Genomic DNA, 13,085 nt, shown 5'->3' with positions numbered 1-13,085 from the left:
AGTAGTAGTAGCAATAATAATAATAATAACAACACCACACTGTACGTGTATTAATCGTAGCCAGCCGGCGCTTGTCTTACAGGTGATAAAACGGGCTCGCCGGGTGTTTGTTATTGCAACCTCATGGAATCCACACCAACGGCATCACCCAGTTGACATCTACGGAGGCCGTGGAATCAAACCGTCGGCCAAAACGCAACTTCGTGGGGACGGGGCACAGCACGCCCCCAGCGCGTGGCGCGAGCACACGCGAGACGCGCTCACAATGAAGAAAAACCCGTCTCGAAAGATGACGTGGAAGACGCGTGCTCGCCTGACAACGGTGCGTGGGTGGTTGTTTAGAATGTATCAGTCAGACGTGCAGCAGCACAGCACGTTGATCTGTTATGGCTCAGACGAGAAAAAGAAGAAGAAAACCCCCCCCCCAATTCTTTGTCAAATGCTATAGGGCTTGGATATTTGTAGAGGCAAATGCGGAGGGGAGGGTGGGGGGAGGGATGGCAGTAGATGTGTACGATACGCGTTGAATGTCAGCGGGCTCATTCAGACCCGTCGTTACACGCCGGCCACGCGTTGTGTGTGCCTCTGTCAATCCAATGCTGGGCGACGGTTTTCCTAGCACGTGCTCTCTATTCTTTTTTTTAATTCGAGGTCCTGAGAAATAGGCCGCCTTTCAAAAAAAAATATCTGTAAGTCTTCCCAGGACGTAAAAAAAAATGTCCCGGTTTTATTTTGTGTCAGTTGAATGATAATTATAATTAATCATCATTATAATACAACCACTCAAAACAACTCGTAAAGATGTAGCAGACGGTCATTAAGGTTGCCCTAAAAAGCAATAAATGCATCGGTCTGCTATTAAGAAGGGCCACTGCACGAAACATTGCCTATTAAATATTGTTGAAATATTTGCGGGGTTTTTCACTCCATCATTGACGACGCGTTTTTTTGCTGCCTGTGCGAAAAAGCCACTACCGCCAACAAACAAAGCAAACACACGTTTTAAGATTTCCCCGTAAGTATTTCCCTCTCTTGTGGTATTTTAAAAGACGTTCTTCTGCCGATGACACGTCCACGTTTATGTTTCTACCTCGGTGTTGCGGGTGGTGGGGGTGGCGGTGGAATAGCAACTGCACGCGCACGCTCCGACTGCGACCTCACATTTCCCTCAACTCAACAGAGGAAGAAACATGAACTGTGTGGCAAGACAGTTTCATTGTCTTCTTAGCAGCAAGACCAAACACACACACACACGTGGGCTGTGACAAAAGGGCCCTTGAAATGTAAATGTGTAATTTGAATGCCCGTGGAAAAAAAAACTGCTGCAGTTGAAAATGCACGTAACGCGTCCCGTGCATCCATGATGTGATGGATGGCGCTTTGTAAAAGCCAGAGTTGGGTGAGGATGTGCCTCCTCGTTCGGTCCATGGGACAGACCAGAAACAATTTATTATTTTTATTTTAAATGTTATTACATTTTATTATTTTTTCTTTTTTTATGTTTATTTTATTTTCTTTCTACGTGACTTTACCGAAAGAACCAAGAAAATGAATTCCTGCAGTCACGAAAGCTCTAAGTCAAAATTGAACAAATCTATTTTAATGGCGAATAAGAGTAAATTACAGTAGATCGTCAAGTATCCGGTGGCTTCGGGGAGGGGGGGAGTGGGCTCCAGATTTTCAAATACGCCGGATAATTACATCATTAAATAAAACAGATATTTTTTTCGTACATTCTTGTAGTGACATATTTTCTGGTGTTGTTACATGTTTTTTTTTAATGTTTTAAATGTGTTTACTATGTGAGATTGCCATAAATAAGCAAACAATTAGGCAAAAATAAACATCCTACTTTGAAAAGTTACTGTATTTATTATACCGAACTTGCATGGGGTGATACATATACACGCGCAGTATTTTCATTAAATTGTAAGTAGTGTATAATGTACTGTAGAAAATATTTGACACTGAAATCAAGCATGACTACTTTTTTGTCACACACATGGTACCGATCACCTTTGGAGCGGTTTTGCCGTTTTCCCCGGATTGGCCTGGGACCGGCAGATAATAATGGAAAAGCCGGATAATCGCTGATCAAATTTATTCGATAACCCTCCCCCACTCACTTCCAATGGACATCGCGTAATTCACTGTTGCTGGCCACATCAAGAATTGCCACCTCAGGTGGCACCGACAAAGTATCTCGTCTCTCCTCGTGGATTGTCAACAGAACAGAGGCTTTTGAAACCAGGCAAGAGCCCCTTTGCTGGCTCATATAATGAGGCATCAGTTCGTTGATTAATACTGATTCTTACACCGTCACGAAACTCGCTAAGTTGTGTATGCGTAAAGAAAAACACCAGTTTATGGAAATCACGTGCTAATTTTACATTTATGCTAAAAGTAACAAAAAACATAAACCAGTGCAAATAATAAATGAGAAACGAAGCAAATGAGGTCATAAAACGACGCAAAAAAAATTCCCATTTTTTGAATTGCGACGCCCAAATTGTGAAAATGCATCGAACCGCTGCGGGGAGGAGGGAGATCAATCAAAACAATTCTCCTGGTTACCATAGCCACCGGCCCTCAGAAAAACACGAGGGTTGCACCCTTTACAGAGACCGGCGATACTCTGCAAAATGTGTTGTGACTTGTGGACACCGCAGCATCAATGTGGCCAAACGGGTACGAGCGGCACGAATTTACAATAGGCGTGACCCTAATTTTGATCAAAATTGGCAGGTGGATCTTTAAAAATAAAACTTCATTGCTCCGGACCATCTTTCAGTCGGTAATTTATTTTTTTCTTCCCCCGGTTTACGTAGAGAAATTTAAATGGGTGTTGCCTGTGATGAGGTTGATAAAAAAAACAATTTCGTCAAAGTGTACGATAACTGCCGAGTGGTGGCACGGTGGACAGCGCAGTGCACTCTGGTGCTGTGATCCGAGTTTGATTCCTGGATACGGTGAACGTCAGATGCGAGTGAAATCTGTAGAACAGGTCCTGATGGCTCTCTTCAGTGACCCTCCATGGTGAGATGTCGTCAGATCATTGCGACTATCGACGTAGGGTGGGCAGGCATTCATCCTCTAGTGGATTGACGTCCTGCAGTCAGTAATAATCTACAGGCAGACCCCGGTTTACACCCCAGGATGCGTTCCTGAAAACCAATCCTCAAATCGAAGCAAAGATTTGAGATGGTGGATCATAACGTGGTACAGTACCTAAACAGAGGGTCGCTCAGTAAGCCATTGCACATCTATGATGTACAACCATTGGTGTGAAAAGTAAGTGCATATCATTGATATATTGTCTATTATACTATATGCATTATTGCTTGTTTATGATACAAAAGAAATAGTTGACGCTGGAAAGTAAATATTTGTAGTGTACGTGTGCACACGAAAGAGACAATAGCCAGCCAGGGACGCGAACACTTGGATGCCTTTTTGTGCCCGAATGTTGCCGTAGTAAGGGGCAGTCCATAAATGACGTCACGCGATTTTGGACGATTTTTGACCCCCCCCCCCCCATCGTCACACGGCGTCACAAAAAGTCAGACCCTCCCCTCAAATATGACGTCACAAAGCTCTGCCCCCCCCTCCCAAAATATAAAACATGCTTCAAATCGCTTTAAACTTTTGTTATTGTAGTGCGTATTTAATGTGGCGCTGCACTCTGATGTTGTAGGAGAAAACATTTATTAAAAAGTCTATTTCATTAAGTAGAACGTGTTGTCTATATTTATTTAAAGTTGCGCATTTTGATGTGACGTCACATTTCTCAAACCCTCCCCCCCTCGTCACACATCGTCACAAATATCTGACCCCCCCCCCTAGGTGCGTGACGTCATTTATGGACGACCCCAAAGTAAAAATGTGGGGCTTAATGGTTGGTTAAGTTCGTAAATCTCAAGTACGTTATGGCGAGGTACCACGGTATGTGAAACGGGATTGGGTGCCAATAGGTTGAGGAAGTTATAGCCAAAGTACGTAAAGCATACGTAATACGAGAGGGCGTTAACCGGGGTGTTACTGTAATACAATAAGACCATTGTCATAATGACGGATATTGTCATTTCTTTTGGTAAAATGTTCAAACATTGAGCAGAACAAAGCAATCGTAGAACATGTGGATGAAATGTAGATAATCTACTACTCTAGTGTTTTCTTCTTGGTTCTTTCGGTAAAGTCACGTAGAAGGGAAATAATAAAATAAAATAAATATAACATAATACAATTACATTCTCAAGACGTTTCGGCCACAATGCAAGCAGCCGTCCTCTGGTGAAGAACAGGGCTGTCGGAAAGACAGCGTCCCAATGAACACCGCCAAGCTTGGCAGCGTATATTTAAGCTGGGTTAGAGGAGGAGAGCGCCTTGACAAAGGAGTTTACATATCAACAAAGGAATTTAGCATATTTATGGAAAATGCAGATATGGGATTATTCACTACTTGTGGAATGTGTAGGTGGTGGGGGGGGGTCTCAAAGTCATATTACTCTAGTTCTACAGTGAAATTAAGTTTTTGCGGTGGCCAGGAAATAGCAGTACAGCAGCAAGTGGACTGAATCCACCTGTATAAAGCTTTGAGTGTTACCCACTTGCATAGGTGGGTCTTCTCCGGGCACTGGTATCCACACACATTCCACGTGTTCATTAATAGCACTGTGCCCAACATCCCAATGTAGCAGCACCCTCCTGCGAAAGGGTGTTGAGACTCAATGAGGATTTCCTCCGGTTAAATAATGGATTTGTTTTTATTTGTAACAAAAAAAAGTGTTTAGCTGTAATAATGACGAATGAGGTCCCTTATTCTCTGGCGTGGCACACATTTGTCACAGTGATACAATTTCCGAGTCGCAAGGGGTCTTGCATTTTTTTTATATAAAACTACAGCCCTCACTGCCAACCACGGTCCACGTTCGGGTTGTTAATCATATAATCACTTTTAATCTTGGTAAAACTTGTACACAATAGATTATCGAAAGTCATGGAATCGAAAATGTAATTCAATTATACGTTTGTAACGATCAAAACAATCTGTACCTGAGAACCAATTCGATTGATCACCTGATTAGAAGGTGAGAAGTTGCAGATCTTTGCCTATCTTGTTTCACCAAACTTCAACAGGTTGATCAGTGCTGGTTGGTGAAAGTTGGGAAACTGATGATCAAAATTGCGCACCAATTATGAGGATAAGTGCAATGTGTGCTGCATGTGCATTTGGAAAAAGCTTGGTGAACGTGGAAGCTGACTCGAAGGAACGGAGTGCGAGCGAGTACCGAGCACAATTTTGTCAGCGGATAAACTCAGAATGTCATCATTGCCTCTTCCACTACCACAACGTTACTCTCTCTATCTCTGTGTGTGCGTACGTGAAACTGCGCTGCTGTCGTGAGATCTTGCCACATATAATGCCCCAAAGAATGTGGGCAGTTTCCACTTTATTCCCAGTGTAATCTCTTGGCAATGAAATAAAATGGAGAGAAAAGAACTGCTGCTACTGCTTACACACGGGATGACATTAAAGTGCAGATCTACAGTAACATTTTATAGAAATGGTAACTGATCAGAGGCCTCCGGAAAGTCTGTGTGATGCTGATAAAACCACCGCACGTTGATAACGTTCACGAGCGGCGAACACTTTCAACAAAACCCAGCCTCATCGCTGGCCGTGCTTCTCTGAGGCTCGCAGCGTGAGCAGGAACTCCGTGTGCTACCCTTGCCACATTATCAAGCACCATGGGCACAAGTCTAAGCTACTGCTTTGCCTTTTTAATTTCGATTTAAAGCTTTCGTGACTGCAGGGATTCATCTTCTTGGTTCTTTCGGTAAAGTCACGTAGAATGGAAATAATATTTTTACTATTGTATTTTTTCCATTCTACGTGACTTTACCGAAAGAACCAAGAAGATCTTCCAACAAATCAATGTCGGAGTGATGACCATGCTCTCGGGCAGGTAGGGCCGCTCGCCCCGTGCGTTTCCACCATCGGTGGACGTACGCGTCTCGGGCGACCGAAATCTCGCGGCATCCACAATTCACACTGAGCGAGGCAACAGAAGGGGGGGGGGGACGGGACAGAACCGGCGAGCCCCCTTTATTTTCCGCGTTGGCAGCGTGTGAAGTGGCAGCGGTGCGCGATGGCGCTTAAGGACACGGCTGGGGGGATTCCCCTACTCGGCGCGACAGACGAGGAAGAACCAGGCCCCCCTTTTTTATGTTTTTACAGCGGCTCTCTTTTTTTTTTGTACGACAACTGTGGCCTTTTGACGCTCATACTCCAGAGCCTCTGGGGTTTTCTTGAAAGCGTGACGGCTTTACAGAGCGGTAGCTGCTGTCTTCATCGATCGTAAGAATTAGGCTGTTATTAAAGCCGCCCAGGCGCGCAATATCCACTTTGTCATAAATAAATGTAGGCGGCGCATTGTTTATATTAATGTATACATTACACCCCCAATTGAAATGTCGTATGCTCCCCGCGATTGATGCCGTTTCCAAACACCGAGGAGAGAATGCATGAATATGGCTGCCAATTTTTTTTCTCCCCCCCCCCAACAACTTGACCATTTGGAAAGGCGAAAAATTACATTGACCCCGTGATACTAACCCTCGCGAGAGGCATGGAATTGCTAAAGTGCTCAAATTATGTATGTGAAAATGCTGACTTGCCATGGCTGCTACGGAGACAGGTGATCATTATGGATGGAGTGAGTCACACAGACGCACACACATGAGCGGGATAGGATTTAATTCCGAGCCAATTACCGACAACATGGCAGCAGGTAGGCCTAATGTCGATTGCTGGAATTGTTAGAATGCATCGCACAAGTGAAATTAAATATATACGATGCCAATTAAAATCAAACAGGAAAAAACGAGTATGGCTGAGACGCGCACACGTTCCGAGTCGAGGGCTGTGTTTACCTTACACCCAAAAGTCTCTACGCACACTAAAACGCGTGGGGGGAGGGGTGCTTACAAGTAGGACAAAATCGTGAGTAAAAACAGGCCAACTTAAACATAATAACTTGGTCAGATTAATATTTTGAAGAGAAGAAAACTAAGCCAAACTGTGGCATGATAAAAACTCAAATGTAGTGACTATATATGAACGCGTAAACTATGTCGTGGGAATCCCAGCATGATGTGCATTTCGAGATGACACCGCGGCGACTGCTGCATACATTCTGCACACAGCCTCGTGACTGCCACAGCTGAGAAAAATCGAGAGTGTGGCGTTTTGAATTCAGGCAGAAATATAGCAAAGCAACTGCATTCCGGCGTCAACGTTACTGGAACAAATCAGTGCAGTATAGCCATCGCTGCATACGGCTGATATTCGTGCAAAGAAGGAGAAAAACGTTGAGAAATAAACCACGCGTACGCATGGCTTACGTGACGCTTTTCAAAACGTATTTGTCCTTGGTAGTGTAAAATTAGCAGTACGGAGACTGACGGGTAGCTGTCAGAGCAAAATGTATTTCCATAATTGCATCTGGTCCTGGTTTTAGTCTCCAAGTTTGTGTACAATTCTTTGATCAATTTAGGGCAGTTTTCCACAAGGTAAGTCCCTAGTAGCAACGCAAATTGATCCTGATGGATTATGTTTACGGGAGTTAAAGGGCCATGCACCCCCACCTCGCCCCCCATGGAATGACAGCCAGAGCTAAGGCTTAGGTTCTTTCATCCCCGTTTTAAAGCATTACAATATATTGCACATATATTGTTGCTATGTCCACTGTTGGCTGGTTTTCAGGTTGAAGTTCAGATCTCGAGTGTTACCGCAGGTGAACGGACCATTGGTACAGAGGCTGTGTTTAGAATTAAACCTTTGCCCCCACCCACAGAGCTGTTCCAATGCCCCACTGCTAAGGCGATGTTCTGGGCACAAACCTCAGTGAGGGCTGCTGATTGAGGCCAAAGTGCCTGTTCACTCTTCATTACTGCGGTGGGCTCATCTTTCTCTTGATTCTAGATTTGAAGCTTTCGTGACTGCAAGGATTGGTATTCTTAGGTTTTTCTGGTACCTACGTGACTTTACCGAAACAACCTAAGAATACTCATCGTTCTCACCCACCCCCTCTGACCATAGTCCAAATGGCACGTTCCATTTGGATGTTTGGGGTGCAGCGGTGGCGCAGCGGTTAGTGCAGTGTGCCACAAAACCTGGTGACCTGATTTTGAATCCCAGCCACCGCTAACGAAAGTGGCAAGTGAATTCTGAACTGGTCTTGACACTTCTCCTGCTTCTACAACCCACAGTGCTCAGTGTGGCGAAGTATGGTCAAACAACCTCAATGGCTGACACGACACAGTGTGGGCAGGCCTCCATCCAATAGTGGATTGACCAAGGCCTGGGACATTATTAGCATTAGCCGAGTCTATCCAGGTCAGTGACCTGGGAATTATATCCGCAACCCGGCACAGCACATGCAGTATACCTCTCGTAAATGGCTGTGACTACTAATAGTGTGCTACCAGTCACTTCGAACTAAATATATTTCAGTGAGAAATTCAGCCCTGGTTATTGTTATGACTGCCATCACCTGCCGTTTTCTGGCCAAAACATTTGTTGTGCACATCTTTGATTTCCAAGCCCAGAACCGCACGTGCTAAGATGCGTCGAATACTGTACTGGAAGTGACGACTCCGCTAATCTTTCCATGTTCATCCACAACTGCATTCCATCCGTCATACGCAGCGTAGCTGGCATAGCTGCGCGCATTCACAGGTTATGCCTGTTGGCTCGCAATCTTTATTGCACATCTTTGTGTACATTAGCAGACTTTTGAAAAGACGCGAAAAGAATCACACACACAGCATACTTTTTTTTGTCAAGAGAAGAACCTTTCGTGTCAACGTTATGGGTCCGATTGCCTCAATTTTGAAAATCACCCACAACAGTTAACGTGAAAAAAACAGTTAGCCACAAGACTGGACCATCCATAAACAAATCAACGCTGTTGTCGATTATGCATATCGCACTGTCGAGCTAAAAAAGGGCAAAGATGCAGCCCTGCAATTGATTACTCACGCCAATGCTGGCGGAAGGACCTCCACTACAGGTCGCTCAAGAGAGCCCCTCTGTAGGGTATTTGGCCTACTCTTCCTCACCTCCGATTCGCACGGTTGGCTATGTACGGTGCGAAAGAAGTTCAACATACGTACAGAGGTGTTTCTTTGGAAGTGCTCGAGTACGCACGCTTTACCCCACCGTACGCAACCTGCCGATCGACCAAGCGCGTACCGATTGATATTTATGGGTGGATGGAGGTGACAAGGTGGTGGTGGTGGGGGGGGGGGGATTAAATTGCCGCGCCAGGAGGTCGAACCAACGACCTTTCGGCAAGCAAGTCTCGTGTGCGAGCACTAACACCGCTGATGTGTGCCCACCACGTGGGGCATCGTTTTGTTTGCAGGCGATGGGTGAATTCTCAGCCAAGATAACAGACCGTAGGGGCATCAAAGAGGAAGCGATGGTTCGCATCGTCGTCGTCATCACACCCTGCTGGGTTCCCCGACAGTTTAAACTGGGGCTGCGAGTGCTGAGCGAGCAATCACGGCATCCGACGAGATTTGCTGACCCCTCCTAGCCAATGGACAGACTCCGGAAAGACTCTCCTATCGAATGGATATAGACTGGAACAGTGTGTGTAGGTGACATCTGTTGATAGACAACGCGGAGGTGTGCGTGTCTACTTATGTTACCGTATTCTCCGGATTATACGATGCTCTTGAAAGTAAGACGCACCCCCTCCCCCCGCAATTTTTTTTCTTTAAATACAGGGGAATACGGTATAATTTCCGAAATGCTTCCAAAGAACCAACGCTGTGCGGTAATGAGCTTCACGCGTTCGTGGAGCGCCGGTATATTAACCAGCTTGGAATCACACACGTAGTCACACGTGTGTCCGGCGATGCCCTTGAATATGGTTTGTCCTACACAGTGCCCGATTAAGCTAGTGCGGGGCCTGTAGCATACGTTATAAAGGGGCCCTAAATTAAAAAAATAACACGTAAACATTAAAACACAAAAATGTAACTTGCATAGTAAAGTGATTGCATTTTTCATTTGCTATACAGGCATATAATACGACAAATCGCTAACCTTAAACACGAAGTCGTTCGTAAAAGTTGAAGGCAGTATAGTGCTATAGTAAGAGCAAGTGCAGAATCACTGAACCGGAATTGATAGCTTGAAAGCATTTAGCGCGGGGCCCTTGTAAGTGCGGGGCCCGTAGCTACATATGTAGTAGCTACATATGTAGCTACTACATATGTGTAGTAGCTACATATGTAGCTACGGGCCCCGAACTTTCAAGGGCCCCGCGCTAATTGCTGTAGCTACTGCATATGTAGCTACTTTTGCTACTTTTGCGACGAGGATAATCCGGCACTGGTCCGACACTCGCATTGCAAGTCCATGGCCATCAAATCACCTGGAAATCGCGCTCAATCTCATTTCACCTCGGACAGCTGAAGCAGGTATTTCAAGCCTGGATAGCGCATGGATGGGCGACTGACATCGTGCACAAACCGGTTGTCATTTGGGGCTGCGGGGCATACGTCGTGGGCATAAGGTGGAGTTAGAACAAACTGAAATTGTTGTACTGTGCTTTTATGTTCCCCGCCTTCGCCATCGCTCAATGACCGGTGCGGTGAAGTATGGTCATAATAACTCCCGGCACGTCATCCAACAGCGGATTGACAGAAGGTACGGTACACGTACATTCACGAAAAGGAAGACGAGTCCACATGGGCTTGTCAAGGTTCGTGTTGTCACAATGTATGCATAGAGCTGTATGGATATTTGTTTTCTTTCTGTGCCAATGGCACGCAAGTCAATTCGATGGCATGTCTCGTATCGTCGCTTTCCATACGATGCACAATGTATGCGTAGAGCTGTATGGATATTTATTTTCTTTCTGTGCCAATGGCACGCAAGTCAATTCGATGGCATGTCTCGTATCGTCGTTTTCCGTACGATGCAAGTGGCTTAGTTTGAGTTGTCGCTCTGACAGAGTGAAGTCCTCGCGTCAATGTCAACTTAAATAAAAGTGCGAGGGAGCGGTGGCGCGGTGGTTAATAACACTGCCGTTATAAACCCGTCGACCTAAGTTAAATCCCCATGGCACGCAGCCAACATCAGTGGCGAATCAGTCTGAACCGGTCCTGGGCGCGCCCTCCTTCACCAGACCCGCACGGACCAAGATGGTGAAGTATGGCCAAACAAACACACACACCCCCCCAATGACTGGACATCTGTCGATAAAGAGCTTCATAGCTCATGGGATTCATCCAGGGTTAAAATAAAGAGTCTCATTTTCATTCTGACCAACAAACAGCGTGGTGGGGCATTCATCCAGAAAGTGATTTCCAAAGGGCTATACATGCCTAAGTCAAAATGGAAACGTACAATTAACAATGATTCCTAATTGGGTTTTTTTTCTATTGGGGTTAGGCCACATAAATAATCTGATCGTATTGGCTGTGCAAACCAAGGTGTTCGCTTATACAATTAACAAGAGAATACACATTTCCGACGCCACCCGATATGCTAATTGTCTGACACGAGTCTAGACGAAGCTAAAGTCCTAGAGGAAACCAACTCACTACTGATACTGGCGATACTGACTTGGCCCTACTACACAGACGCAACCGATAGCCAGACGCGCCCGTGGTGGGTGGCACAGCTGGTAAGCATGCTCCTGCCATTACCGTGTGTACACAGGGCACAGGTAAACACTAAAATAGCAAACAGTCTAATGCCAAAAGGTAAACACCCACCTCTGAGCCGCAGTGCAAACACAGGTTTTATGTTAATCAGATCAATGACCACGGAATACCCAAAGCTGACGCATCTGCTTACCCACAAACAGGGCACGAATACACAACACTCATTCCCCGACGTACAAATCACCCTGCAACGTATTAAGTTTAACAGTTCATAAAGCATGAGTGTAATGCGAGTGTGTAGACGGTACGAAACGCTGAAGGTGCAGCCCTGAAACGGCTTTGCTCGCCTCACTGCTGGCGGAACGGCCTCCTCGAGAGGGAGCACTATGGACCCCCCTTGCCCCCCTAGAAAGGGTTTTTGGCAAATTCTTCAACGCTGCCGGACGCATTGGAAGACGTGGGTGATGTACCCAAGCTTCATCCCACGACATACGACCTGCTTGCTCATCGACCGTGGTGTACCCATTCATAAAAGCTGAGTGGATCGAGGGAATACTTAAGCAACATTATCAATTACTTTTCCGTCTGAGTTGCACCCTCGCACAACACAGTAAACATGCCACGCTGTGCCCACTTTATTTGGCAACGTTAGCCCAACGTTCCATGTTTACTGGGTGAAGTGGATACGTCTATACAAACATATAAACTGATATTCTACAACGTGTGCGGCATTACACTCATCACGGCAATACATTGTGTAAGCACCCTTACGAAATTAGTTACACATTAACACACCGTGCTATGTTTAACTGCCCATATAACATTATCCCCCCGCACACACACACTTACCATACACGCGAGGCACAGCCGATTACAAACTACATCACTAAAACAGGGGGGCGGGGGGGGACGAAACGTTTTAAAGGAAAGAACACGAAACGATAAGAACAGCAGCACCCCAAAAAAAAGACAAAGCTCCCCCGTATAGCCTTAACAGACTGCCGGGGCAAGTGCTGTTCGCGAGCATCTACCGCAGCACCATCCACCCACCCCTGTCTTACCTTGCTCAAAGGTTCTGGAGCACCACATCGCCAATGCTACTCGGAGGGAGGCGAGCACACATCCCGCGGATAACAGACGGACACACACACACACCACGGTGGCGAACTCACTCTGGAGTCCGGATCAGAGACCCACGGAGGCTTTATGCTTGGGAGGAGCTTGCGGCGCACGAAGCGGCTGCTGTCAGCTTCCAATCGCGAGCACGGCCCAGCCCTACCCCCTCGAAGACAAACATTCCCCCACCCAATGTGTGCGCCCTTGCGTCCTGTTAAGGAGGACCATCCATCGACTATGAAGGGCCCCTGCCCAGAACGTCGCTTATTGCATATTTTGTGAGG

At 46.0% G+C, this 13,085-nt stretch overlaps 1 protein-coding gene across 1 annotated transcript in view; it reads right to left on the bottom strand.

Annotated features, from left to right (window-relative positions):
• LOC144720340 (SH3 and multiple ankyrin repeat domains protein 2-like) overlaps positions 1-12,870 on the bottom strand; it is a 142,083-nt gene extending 129,213 nt beyond the window's left edge. Inside the window, 1 exon segment of the mRNA XM_078597034.1 lies at positions 12,747-12,870. The gene's annotated coding sequence lies outside the window, so the exon portion shown is untranslated.
• Between the last annotated feature and the right edge of the window lie 215 nt (positions 12,871-13,085).

This window comes from Lampetra planeri, chromosome 8 (genome assembly GCF_965212315.1).
Source record: "Lampetra planeri chromosome 8, kcLamPlan1.2.h2, whole genome shotgun sequence".
NCBI classification, from domain to species: Eukaryota; Metazoa; Chordata; class Hyperoartia; order Petromyzontiformes; family Petromyzontidae; genus Lampetra; species Lampetra planeri.
Note: the sequence above shows the minus strand (reverse complement) of the source record. Positions and strands in the feature narration are given on the sequence as shown.